Raw genomic sequence first — 12936 nt, forward strand, 5'->3', positions numbered from 1 at the left:
GGGCACTACTTATCTGTGTCTTAGCACTTTGGAAAGATGCAGTTGTGTTCAGGGAGAGCTGCTGTTGTCAGAACAATCTTCAGGTCTTTGCAACCTGTTATTGTGTGTGTTCAATCCCCAGGGAGTCACAGGCAAACAAAGGAAGCTGATGCTTCCAGATCAGGGAGGATGGGAGCTCCGAGGAGCTGCCTGGAGCCTGCCAACTGCCTGGAGGCCCAGTGGAGACTCGTGGCTCTGCACACAGGGCTGACCTCCCCTGAACCCCCAGGGGCCACGCCCTCAGTATTTCCACTCAAGTGGACTCCCTTCCTTTACCGGCAAGGGGGAGCTCAAGGTTGACCAGGACTAGGAAGGCAATATCCCATGGTTACTTAGTGACAGGGAAGGCTGTGCCAAGCACAAAGTGGACACTGAGCCAGTGGCAGGAAACCTATAGATGACATCCTACTTGTATGGTGCCATCTTTTCATGCCTGGGTCCTGTGGGGACGTTGTGGCTCCCATGCATGACAAGCTAGGAGGATGGGAGAGTGGAATATGACTTTGGCTTTGCTTAATTAAACAAATATACCAAAGACACACCTCCCCCCCCCACATACACACAAACACGCACTTGTCCTATACAGTCCTCCTTTCCAAGATGCTCTTGAACCATGCAGGCTGCAGGTGTTAAATTATGCAGTGACAAGGGACACTCAGGGGAAACCTGAGCCATGCCAGCTCTCTACCAGGACCTCATCTTTCCCTGGGATAGTGGTTGGGGTGTAGGAATATCCTACTTCCCTCTCAGCACTGCTGTTTCTACATCTAGAGCCTGAGAGATGGAATACTACCTCCATTTCCACTCTGTCTCTCCTCAGGGAGTGTTAAGGTTTAGGAGCCACTGCTGCGTGTTTCCAATTCCTCTCTTCTACCAGGCTATCAATAGTGAGGGTTTTCTGTTGTTGTTGTTTTCTTTTGATACAGAGTCTCAGCAACCTCAAACTCTTGTGCTCAAGTGATCCTTTGCCTCAGCCTCCCAAGTAGTGGGACTACAGGCATCCACCACAATGCCCAGCTAATTTTTCTATTTTTAGTAGAGATCGGTCTTACTCTTGCTTAGGCTGGTCTCTAACTCCTGAGTTTAAGCAATTCACCCGTCTCACCCTTCCAAAGTGCTAGGATTACAGGTGTGAGCCACTGTGCTTGCCTCAGCTTCCTGAGTATCTGGGCCTGCAGGGTCCTGCCACGATACTTGGCTAGTTTTTCTATTTTTGGTAGAGACAGGGTCTCCCTCTTTCTCAGGCTGGTCTCGGATGCTTAAGCTCAGACTATCCACTTGCCTCAGCCTCCCAGAGTGCTAGTATTGCAGTCATGAACCTCCACACCCAGCAATTTTTTAGTGATACCATTTCTTTTTCATTAAAGCATGACAATGTCCTTATAATGATCTGCTACTGAGAGTGTTTCTCACAAAGGTATCATCCAATAAAAAATATTTTCTTCCAGAGAATGATATGTATTTAATCAATTTAGAATTAAGTTTAATTTATGTTTTATTTCTCTAAAGTTCATATTTCTTCAAATCCATATGATCATATGCCATGTTCATGGTAGAGAATCTCAAATCATTTAGGAAAAATAATAATAAGCCCTACTTATATAAACAAATTATAATGCAGTCGTCTTTGTTAAGTTCTATTTGATATAGAAGGAAGGCTATTTTCAGGAATCATTGCCCATCTTCCCTTTCAAGACAAATATCACACAAATATTAATGTTCTCTACCAGGTTGATTTAAGAAGAACAAAAATGCGGAGTCTTTCAATGTTCATATTAGTTGTCTTATTTAATGAGTTTAAGTCAATAATAGTTTAATTCAAGCATTCCCTTGTTACCATCTTAGTATAAACATTAACAGTGCTGCTTCTAATGTTACTTGGCCCTTGAATACCCCTGTTTCCCAGCTGCCAGCTCTCCTGAGCTACTGTGTTCCAAATTACACAGAAGGGTTTTAAAATAGGATTTAAAGAAACTTTACATGTTTTCTATTTGGGCAACTGCTGATAAGACTGAAAGAGCCGAAGGGTAGCCCTGGGACCCGACTGGAGTGACACAGATTTGGGCTTACCTTGGAAGTTTCAGGAACTGATGTGGCTCACACAGGATGTTCTCAGCCTTGTGAGGAAGGAGTTTCTCCATCCCACACACAGGTATTTTTACATTAAGGCATCCAAGCAATGTCCAGTACTTGGGCTCTGGGGACATGGCAGTGAAGGGCAGCAGTGGCGCCCCTGTGAGCACCGTGTGGGAGACAGAGAATGTGAATGTGAAACAGATGAGTCACAGGAAACAAAGAGGGCACATTGACAGAGGATCAGATGAGGACTAGTTTAGACAGAGTCGTCATAGAAGACCTCATCTAGAAGGTGGAAATGGAACTGATTATAACTATAAATCGTGATTGTGAAACCCCAGAGCTGAAACTAACCTTGGAAGCCACCTAATATAAATACTCACATGTCACAGATGTGGAAAGAATAGCGTGGGGGTTGGAGGCAAAGCCAGGGCCCTGGAGTTTGGGCTTCCAGCATAGACGTGGCTTTCCCATTGGGCCTTGCTATGTAAGTCAGATTCTATAACCTTAAGGGCCTTTCTCCTCGATAGAATTCAGAAACAGAGTATGAAAGGTATGTTTATAACACCTGGTTGTTGAGACACAAAAACCCAAATTCACCAGGTTATGAATCCTGTTGTAAAATGAATTTTCTGGTTTGACAAATTACATTCATTTTAAATCAGACGGTTACCAAACTATCGCATCTTGTTTGGCTGACTCAGCCAAGAAATTAGCTCAGCTCCTGACTTGAAAGATGAGAAGCTAAGGTGGATGCCTGCCACAGGCTTATAGAAACCTTCCGAGGAGCAGGCGGCTCTGCTAATGGTAAATTTAGCGCTGCTTCCAGGAGCCTTCCCTCTGAAGAGCACACTCCTGGAGAGAGTCCCCACTTTTGGTTTCCAGGACCCAGGAGTAGGCGCTTTCATTGGAAGCAGTAGTCTTGTCTTTGCCAAGAGGTTGCTGGGAGCTAGGCTGACCGCCAGGGCACTCAAACCTGGGGCAAGAGTGAGACTCTGTCTCGGGGCGGGGGTGGGTGGGTGGGAAATAGAAAGCCAGGCATCATGGAACCCTGGACAACACGTGGAAGGGGCTGGAAAAAGAGGGTCTGGCTGTAGCAGCTAGAGGTCCCACTACCCAGGAGCCCTGCTCAGTCCCTGCCTCTGGAATGGCCTGGAGTGAGGGTGATAGCGATTTCTCTCCTCGCTTTGCTAAGTTCTTGGTCTCAGGAATTGAAGGAAGATGGACCAGTCAGTGAGATGCCTTGTATCTTAGGCACTGGATGTGATGTGCGAGTGGGTACGGTCATGTGTGCACTTCTGTAGGGGGTTCTGTGGTCACACTAAGACATTTGGGTTTCCTTATGAGGGCCCAGGAATCCTTAAGAAAGTGCCAAACAGCCAGTGGTAGATTATATTCATGTATTTGTCAAATCACTCTAGGTACAGGGTGGAGAATGATTCATTCATTCATTGTTACATAAGGGCAACACTGGAATTGGGGAGACCTCAGTTAGCAGCCAGCTGCATAGCCAGAAGTCACTGTGTGCCCTGGGAGGCATTGCAGGTGAAAAAAAAAGGTGACCAGTGGAAGATATATTTCTATGTATAATACAGATTAGATAGGTGGATTTATATGTAATGGAGATTAGATTCAGAAATCAAGTTGAAACCAATGATGGACACTTGATAGAAGGCGTATTTTATTTTATATTTATTTATTTATTTTTTATTGTTTCAGGTTAATTGAGAATTAGGTTATAATGTTTGCATTTGTTAGGTAAAGTCCCTCTTAAAATTGTGTCCCACCTCCAAGAAGTGTGCCACATAACCTAACATTGTACCCATTAAGCAAAAGCACACCCAGGGCAGATGAGTTTTAATTCACACATTTCCATTTGTTATACATTAGAAAGAGCATGGGGTTTGGTGTTTGTCAGACACTGGCTCCACTTACACGCTGTGTGACACAGGGACAGCTCACTCGATCCCTGGACTTCCACAGACCTATCTGCAATGTGGAGAAAATCAGATTTCCCTGCAGATCCTCTGTGCGAGGAGCTCCATGCCAGGTAGCTTCCTTTTCTGTGTAGCCCACGGGAGGTGCTCAGCACAGAGCCGGCCGCTGAGATGTTCCCGTGTAGGCACTTCCGTGTCAGAGGGATGTGAAAAGGCTCCTGTTTTAGGTGGGATTTGAACTTACGACTTTCAAAGTCTTTCCCAGATTTAGGATTATGTGATTGTGTCCATTTGTTATGTCTACCATTAGCCACTGATACCGAGGAAAGAGAAAGAGTTAAATGTTGATTTTTATGAGGCCAGTGGCTGAGTGCTGCGTTGCTGGGCTGAGCAGCCGACAGCCCCTGCAGCACGTGTCTGTTGTGTGTGAATCCAGACCGCACATGTTGCAGTGAGCTCTTCCCATGTGATGGATTTGGTTAAATTACAAAAAATGCCTAATAAGAAATTTTCTGTTTTTTAAATTGGTTGCTGGTTTTCATTTTGTTTTTTTTAACATAAAATGCTTTTAGAGATAAGGGTATTAAATTTGGTCAAAATTTATGAAGTCTTTTGAAAGCTGTTGTGAAACACAGATAGTGAGTCCAGACTATAGCTGATTAAAACAGTTGAGTTGACCTACATGTCATCTTAGAGCAGAACAAGGAAGTGTCTTCAGCTTAGAATATTGCTGGCATGACCACAAACAAGTGAAATGAGAATTTTCAAAGTTTGGATTTATGTTCAGAAATAGCCAAGTCCTAAAATGCTGCAAAAATGACCAGCTTTATTCATGATGTTCAATACCAGATAATGCTAATATCAGAGTGACCAGGAATCACACATGGAAGGGAAACCTGAGTCTTTGGTTCTGGCCCGGGCGAATTTTCTAAACACATGTCTGAGCTGGGTTAATGTCTGCCTTAGAAGTTTGACATTAGTGCAAACAAATATATTATCAATAGGATGTGGATGAAAAAAAAAAGAATATGGGTAAGTTTGTTGAATTTTAGAATACAGTATTTAACTCCAGCCTTATAAGAGATTGAAGAATTGATTCTCAACCACCTTATTTATGCTTCTCAAGGGAGCTACCCTGTCAAGGGAGAGCCTAGTTTCTGGAATGACTTCCCCCCAAACACTTTCTTACTTTGTTCACATACATATTTTCTACATTAGAACATTTCTCTTCACATTTTGTACCTTTTAATAAAGTAAACCTTTAGAATGCAGAGTTCCTGAGTTTATATTCTGAAGTTCAACCTTAATTCTTTGAAATGAATACTGGGCGACTTTGTCTAAACCCTTGTTGTGACAAAGGTTTTGAGAGAAACTTACTCAGTTTCTCTCTCTGTGAAGCAGAGGCAACAGTGCTTGGTCCTTTTAAAACCCTTCAGGATTGTGGAAGGTTTTCAAAGCAGTCAAGTAATTTGATATCCCTAAGTAAAATGTACTTGAAAACTGTTTCTACCCATGGAAAGGGAAATTAGTTGGTCTTTTTTATTTTATTTTATTTTTTTTAGCTGTAATGGCTACTGGGAGATTCAGCTAAAATAAAATGATTTAAAAAAAAGATAGTGCTGTTCAGGAGCATTCTAAGTTGCTTCTCCTCTAATGGACGGGTCAGTCTCACAGTTTCGGTTCCCATAAGATGGAGGTGGCTTCTGTTGTGTCCTACTCAGAGGTCCCCTCTAAAACTCCTCATGGATAATTGCACAGCTAGTTATTTAGAAATGCTACGGCCTGTCAAGGGAGTTCACACCGCACATATTTAAGCCTAATGCATGTCTGGAGCTTTAATCGGGGTGTGTTTACATCTGCCTTTCATGAAACTTGTTATTCCTCACATCTTTTGTTTCAGCAATTACAGTCACACGGCACCCTGACAAACTAAGTGCCTGTAGTTTGCTCCAGTCCCACTAGCGACCCTCCAGTAAATTGAAATGGAAGCCAGGGCACAGAATTTGGCCTTTCTTCTTCATGCCCTTGGCTGTTATAAAATTACATTTTATGGTTACAGTGAATAACAGTTGAAGGCCTGTTCCCTATCTGAGGAAACAAACACGCATCTTCTCACTCCAAAGTTTCCTTAACTCCCTTCAGGACTAAGAGCTTTATTTCACAATTAGTACCAAGACCTTAGTTGTGGGGAAGTAAAGAGTCCACATGTGGGAGAGTAATGGGTGGGGCCACATCTATGGTGCATCTTAGAATGGGTACAGGCGAAACTTACTAAACGCAGACTGCAAATGTCTACATATAGTAACTAAGAAAATGCCATGAAGGCTACGTTGAACAGTTTGATGAGAATATTTCAGATTGTATATGAAACCCACACATTGTACCTCTTGAGTGCACTAATATACACAGCTATGATTTAACAATAAAAATAAATTAAAAAAAAGAAAAAAACAATGAGTGGTACAAACGATTGGGGTTGTTACCTTCCCTGAGAGGAGAGTTTCTAAGTGCTTGCTAAGTCCTGGTTCTTCTTTCTCAGGTACTCAGCAATGAGAAAGCTGCCGTGAGAAGGAGGAAGGGACATCCTGCGGAGACTGTCATCCTCTCTTTCGACACCTTTGCTTGAGGCAGCTACCTGCTGTAATCCTTAGCCCCAGCCCCAGCCGCCATGTCCTGCTCTGGAGAGATGCTGTGTTGGGTGAATGAAAGCCTTTGTGTCTGCTTGTTTCTTAGAGTATTTAACCTTGGTCCTCCCTTCCTGCTACCCTCTCTCCTTCCCTCCCTCCCTCTAATCTCTCCTTTCCCATCACCATTTCTCTTTCTCCTTCACCAGTTATGTACCAGGCCCTGATCCGATGCTGAGGATCCAGAGATAACCTGTCCTATTCCCAGGAGAATCACTCATCATGAGACCCTTTAAAGAGTGTTGGGGTGACTCAGCCTAGACTACTGCAGAAGTTAAGGTGAACCAAGAAATCCAAATTACAGTGATGAATCCTTCTGTGTTTTGGAAGGCCCCTTCCAGGCATGGCGCTTTCATATGGCCTGAGCTGAAACTGCACTCAGGAACCATTTTGTGGCATTTCTAATAACTCACTGTGCAGTTTTGCATTGTGTTTGTGGCAGGATTTCTCCACAGGGGTCTGATATGAAACCCCCATCCGTTGCCCTGCACAGAGGCAGGGACCGAGGGACTGAGAGGAAAGGACAGGCTGAGGATACTCGCCAGTCACAGCCAGACTTAGCCCTGCAGTCTGACTTCCTGCCGTGTGACTGCTGGCACCCTGTCCATCAAGTGCTGCCAGGGTGTCGGAGGCTGCCGATGACACAGCCACAACTCACGGCCGAGTCATTTTGTCTGCATTTCTATCAAGGCCAGGAGTGCCAGTCAATAGCAAATACAGGAAATTTTGAAAGACCAACAACAGCTGACAACAAAGTCCATTCTGGGATGTTTTTAACAAAACAATCAAGGCTTCAGCACTTTCCGGGGTTGAAGACCAAATTGGAGCAGGACTGGCAGCCAGCACAACCTCTTCCATCTTCCGCCTGCTCAGAACCATGAAGGATGGTCTAAAAATACTACCTGGACCTCAGTCTAGTGCTGCTTTTGTTATTTGCACTCTTATGCTTTGGTCTTTTGAAAAACATCGTTATCAGGGCTGAGTTTCCTATCATTTGTATTTATAGAGCCCTTTATTCTGAAGACATCAAAGCGCCTGTTCTGGTGTCTGAGAACTAAGTGCAGGTCTCCCTGAGTGACACGTAGCTGGTGGAAGAATGAGGTGAGGATGCCTGGCTTCTGGACTTGGGGCTTGCTCAGTTGCACTCTGTTCCATACTAAGAGAGAACAGCTCCCTTCTGGGCATGGCCGCTGCAGCCCCACCTGACGCGCTCCTAGGTCTCTAAACCACACCTTTCCCACCAGGCCTCTGAGAAGTCCAGCCTGGCCCCTCTGTGCTCCTAACAGTGGGCCCTCTTCTCTGACTTCTGAGGGTGCTTGATGTCTGTTCTGACCCCTCAGCCCTCCTGGAGGTCCCACTTCCTAGGTGTCTGTTTTTCTAATTCAGTCTCAGGGGGCCAGGCGCCAGCCTGTGCTCAGTTTCGAGTGTGCTCAGTGGGGAGCCTTTCACCAATGAGGAGTTGAGGCAGTTCCCCGTCCTCAACACTCAACAATGATTCAGACCCCAATCCCAAAAGGACAGCAGATCTGCAGCCCGGACAGACCTACTGAACTCGTTTTCTGCTGTGCAGTGTACCCCCTGGCCATGCTCAGTACAGGGAATCCATCTGACTTACAGAAAGACATTGCAGAGAGGCACATTTCATAGCTTATCCCTGAAATCCTAGCACTCTGGGAAGGTGAGGCAGTTGGAATGCCTGATTTCAAGAGTTCGAGACCAGTCTGAGCAAGAGTGAGACCCCGTGTCTACTAAAAATAGAAAAATTAGCTGGGCATCATGGCGGGTGCCTGTTGTAACAGCTACTTGGGAGGCTGACACAAGAGAATTGCTCAAGCCCAAGAGTTTGAGGGTGCTGTGAGCTATGAACCATAGTACTCTACCTAGGGCAACAGAGTGAGACTCTGTCTCAAAAAAAAAAAAAAAAAAGACATTGTACAGAGTTGTGATTAGTAACTAAGAGACAAAGTCGTCTCCCCAGACTGGAAGAGTTTCATAGATGTGGAAGAAGTATGATGTGCTGATCTTCCTGAGCCCCTGAGGGAAAAGTCATGGCTGAATGCGCATACCTCTTGGCACTGACTTTAGAGCCATGATCACCGCCAGGGGGAGCTCTGCCCTCCCCAGGGCCAGTGACACTTCTCTCAACATGCTATGGGTTTTCCTTCATGAAAAATTCCCAGCCTGTGGAAGTAAGATGTGAGTTGGATGGACCACCCGAAGAGGAGTCTCCCATCCCAGTCCCAGGAAAGAGTACCAACTTCTTGGCTTCAGACACCTTCAGAGGCCTGGCACCCTTCAGCAGCTGGTGGGTGCATCCAGCCCAGCAGGGTGCAGCTCAATTACTCAGGTGTCTTGAGATCTGAGTACGCTGAGTCCATTTTTTTGTGTCCACGGAGACCTCCACTCAGTAGTTGTGCGTTCTGCTCACTGAATTTGCTTCTGAAATGGTCACAAGGAGAGTATAAAATGTGACCAGTGAGCAGAACCCACATTTCCTACGGGAGGAGGTGATGAGCATTCTCAGAAGCAGAGGGAACTTTGGAGAGGGTTAGAGAGGGAAGTGCAATGAAGGGACAGTCAGGCTCCAAAAGGACTGGAGAGTTGGGGTCAGGCGAGGGCATGGGGAGAGGGGTGAAGAGAAGAGGTCCGGGGCTCCTAGCCCCATACACTGCTGGGGAAACAGCACAGGATGGCCGAAACAGCTCCTGTGCACGCTGGGGTCACTGGGGCTTTCCTCCTTTTCTTCAGACTGCTGCTCCCTTGCTTAATTGCTTAATAAATCTCGAGCAATTTATGAACCTACCTGTGTCCCAGTTTTGCCATACATAAGGTGGTGCTTAAAATACATACTTCTCCAGTAATAAGCAAATTTAATGAGGAAAAACACATAAAGAATAACAACAAATACCATAAAACACCTCAGAGGATTTTCAAGGAAAATTGGTGCGATAGCAATCAAGAAAATCACAAAACTTTACTGGTGCATAAAATGTACGTGCGCAAATTACATACATATTTGGACAAATGTATCATGCTCTTGGATAAGGCAATGACTTGTGAAAATATCAATTATTCCCAAATTCATGTAAGTTTAATGGAAGTCATTTTAATAACTTCACAGCTATTTTAGAAACAGAACAAATGCTCAAGTTACTGCGGAAAGTAATTTGAGTGCTTCAAATAAATCTTTGAATCGAAAATATAATTATTGTAGTAATTATTGAACTATGTGCTATAAGGATACATACGTAACACAATTTGGTCTTCGTTCAGGAATGGGCAAGTTAATGAAACAGAATAAATAATTCAAAGACCCTTAGCTCATGAATGAATAAGCTACATGGTACACAAAATTACATAAATAAGCATAAAATAAATGTGTCGTCCCACTAATCCCTTTGCAACTGGGAAGAAAGCAATTTAGCCTTGAACCAAAACATTACATAGTAAATTTCAGGTTCATTTAAAAGTAAAAATACAGAGCAACCGAAGGCAGATGAAAGTGTGATTATCACACCCATCAGGTACACTGATACCTTTAACACCGTTTTGCTGCCTCTACCCTTCAGATCACATCTCAAATTGCTGTGCTCCCTGATTGTGGGTCAGTTATTACAGCAGAGTTCTCAAAGGAAATCTTATTTTCCAGGTTCTGGAGGGCATTCTAGGGTGATTGTCCTAAAATATTTGGAGGATAGGTCTGCTCTTCATCCTGTGGTTCAGAAACTCATTTTTAAAACTGTCTTAGGGTCGAGTAAGCCCCTGTAGGCTGATTTGAGCTGTCCAAATTCATAAAACCAATACATAGATTACTAATTATTTATTCTGTTTCATTAACTCTCCAATTGACAAGGAGACATGGAGTTGCCTGGGTGTCCTCTTCCCACAACCGTAGGACACTAATGGTGAGTATGGAGTCAGAGCGAGGAGGCTGGACTGGGTCCAGTGTTGGGCCTGCAGGCTGTCCCCAACCTGTGAATTATAACCTGCTGAACACTTTAAGGTATAGCCGAGGGCAGCACATTCCTTTGTTTTCCCAGATGCCCCAGAACCTGCTTCAGTTCTCCTCCCCACTGCTGGTGGGTGGGTGATCGTGGCGCTGCAATGTTGGCTCACCCTTCTGGTGATTCTCCAAGTCCAGGAGGGTCTGGTGGGCCTCTGTTTCCCCAGGTGGGGGGCTCTGGTTCTTCAGCTTTTGGGTTCCATAACCACAGGGCAGCGCTGCCCCCTCAGTGGGCACGGGGAGGTTCCTGTGGCTACTACCCCTTTTCCTGGCTCCTGGTGGTTCTGAGGCATCCTTTTAGCTACTTGGGAGTACAGGGCCCAGACTCTGAGCTCAGTTTCTTTTTCCTTCTTTTCTTCTTTCCTTCCTTCCTTCCTTCCTTCCTTCCTTCCTTCCTTCCTTCCTTCCTTCCTTCCTTCCTTCCTTCCTTCCTTCCTTCCTTCCTTCCTTCCTTCCTTCCTCTCTTTCTTTCTTTCTTTCTTTCAAGACAGAGTCTCATTATGTCACCCTTGGTACAGTGCTGTGGTGTCACAGCTCACAGCAACCTCAAACTCTTGGGCTTAAGAGATTCTCTTGCATGGAGAAGCATGAATCCTATGTACTCAATTTTGCTATGAGGACAATTAATGACAATTAAGGTCATGGTGGGGGAAGGAAAAGCAGAGAGAAGGAAGGAGGGAGGGGGGTGTGGCCTTGGTGTGTGCCACACCTTCTGGGGGCAAGACAAGAATTGCAAGAGGGACTTTACCTAACAAATGCAATCAGTGTAACCTGGCTTATTATACCCTCAATGAATCCCCAACAATAAAAAAAAAAAAAAAGAGATTCTCTTGCCTCAGCCTCCCAAGTAGGTGGGACTACAGGTGCCTGCCACAACGCCTGGCTATTCTTTTCTTGTTGTTGCAGCTGTCATTGCTGTTTAGCAGGCCTGGGCCGGGTTTGAACCTCCAGCCCTGGTGTATGTGGCCGGTGCTGTAACCACTGTGCTCACGGGCACCGAGCCAGGGCTCAGTTTCCAGATGCACCTACCAAGGCCCTGTCTCATCAGAGCATCTGTGTCCAAGTGGGCTCAGGACTCAGCCTTGTGAAGCCAGTAACTCCTCTGCCTCTGTTAGATGTACCTTACCCTTTTCCAACCTTTTGGGCACAGTAGCGCTCATCTGTCTGACCCCACTAGAAGAGAGAGGCCTGGCCCTTGTCAAGCTATCTGTGTAGGAGAGCGACCATGCAATTATTTATTGAAACAAGACAGTTTGAGAGTGGGGTGGGACTGAGTTAATACCAGTGATACTGAGAAAAGAGGAGTGAACGAGGACTCACCCGGCATCACCAGCACTCTGGGTGGCATGGTGACTTTTTCTTGGCTGACTATCATATCCATCAGCTACACTGATACCTTTAACACCGTTTTGCTGCCTCTACCCTTCAGATCACATCTCAAATTGCTGTGCTCCCTGATTGCGGGTCAGTCATTACAGCAGAGTTCTCAAAGGAAATCTCATTTTCCAGGCTCTGGAGGGCGTTTTAAGGTGATTGTCCTCTCACTTCCTCTCCCTACCCCTTACTCCCCTACCCACGGGGCGGGGGGAAGGGGATTTATCTTAATAAAACCATCTGAAATGATAATAATATTTAAAATATTGCAGACATAAAACCTCAAGAGCTATGCAAATGTTCAGCAATAAGAAACTGTCCAAGGAAAACTGATGCCATGAAGATGATTGGTCAGTATTTAGGAAGGTGATGATTTTGAAGCATCTGGTAACATGGAAACTGTATATGCCATAATGGTTAATGAAAAATTAAGAAGGCTGTAAAGTTGTACCACTTTGACAATAATTATATAGAAATAATAACAAATACATTAACATGTCAGGGTGGAAAGAAACAATTGCCAACACAGTAACAATAGCTTTGTTTCAATTATGTGATTGGGGTGATTTTTTTTTCTCTCCTTCACTATTCTCCAATTTTTCTGGAATGTGGTTAATATAATGGAAACAATGTGCCCTCCCACCCCTTCTTCAGGAATTAAATGAGGTAATGATTATAAAGTGACTTTTCCTTTGTTTTTCCCCTCTCTATAACCCCATTGTATCCTTATGACCTTGTCCTGAAAGAGGGAGCATGGGGCTTGGTGGAATTTTCTTGTTCCCAGGGACGAGGCTCTCTCCCATTTTCTCTCTTGTCCTCCAAT

The 12936-nt window shown here is 44.8% G+C and overlaps 1 long non-coding RNA gene across 2 annotated transcripts in view; it reads left to right on the forward strand.

The window, feature by feature from the left end:
- The window catches only part of LOC128581630 (uncharacterized), a 31098-nt gene extending 21191 nt beyond the window's left edge, over nt 1-9907 (forward strand). For both annotated transcript variants that reach the window (XR_008378893.1, XR_008378892.1), the window contains exons 2-3: nt 6592-6750; nt 6886-9907. This is a non-coding gene — a long non-coding RNA (uncharacterized LOC128581630). The remainder of the gene's footprint in view (nt 1-6591; nt 6751-6885) is intronic.
- Nucleotides 9908-12936: the final 3029 nt, after the last annotated feature.

Source organism: Nycticebus coucang, chromosome 3 (assembly GCF_027406575.1).
Source record: "Nycticebus coucang isolate mNycCou1 chromosome 3, mNycCou1.pri, whole genome shotgun sequence".
Classification (NCBI taxonomy): domain Eukaryota; kingdom Metazoa; phylum Chordata; class Mammalia; order Primates; family Lorisidae; genus Nycticebus; species Nycticebus coucang.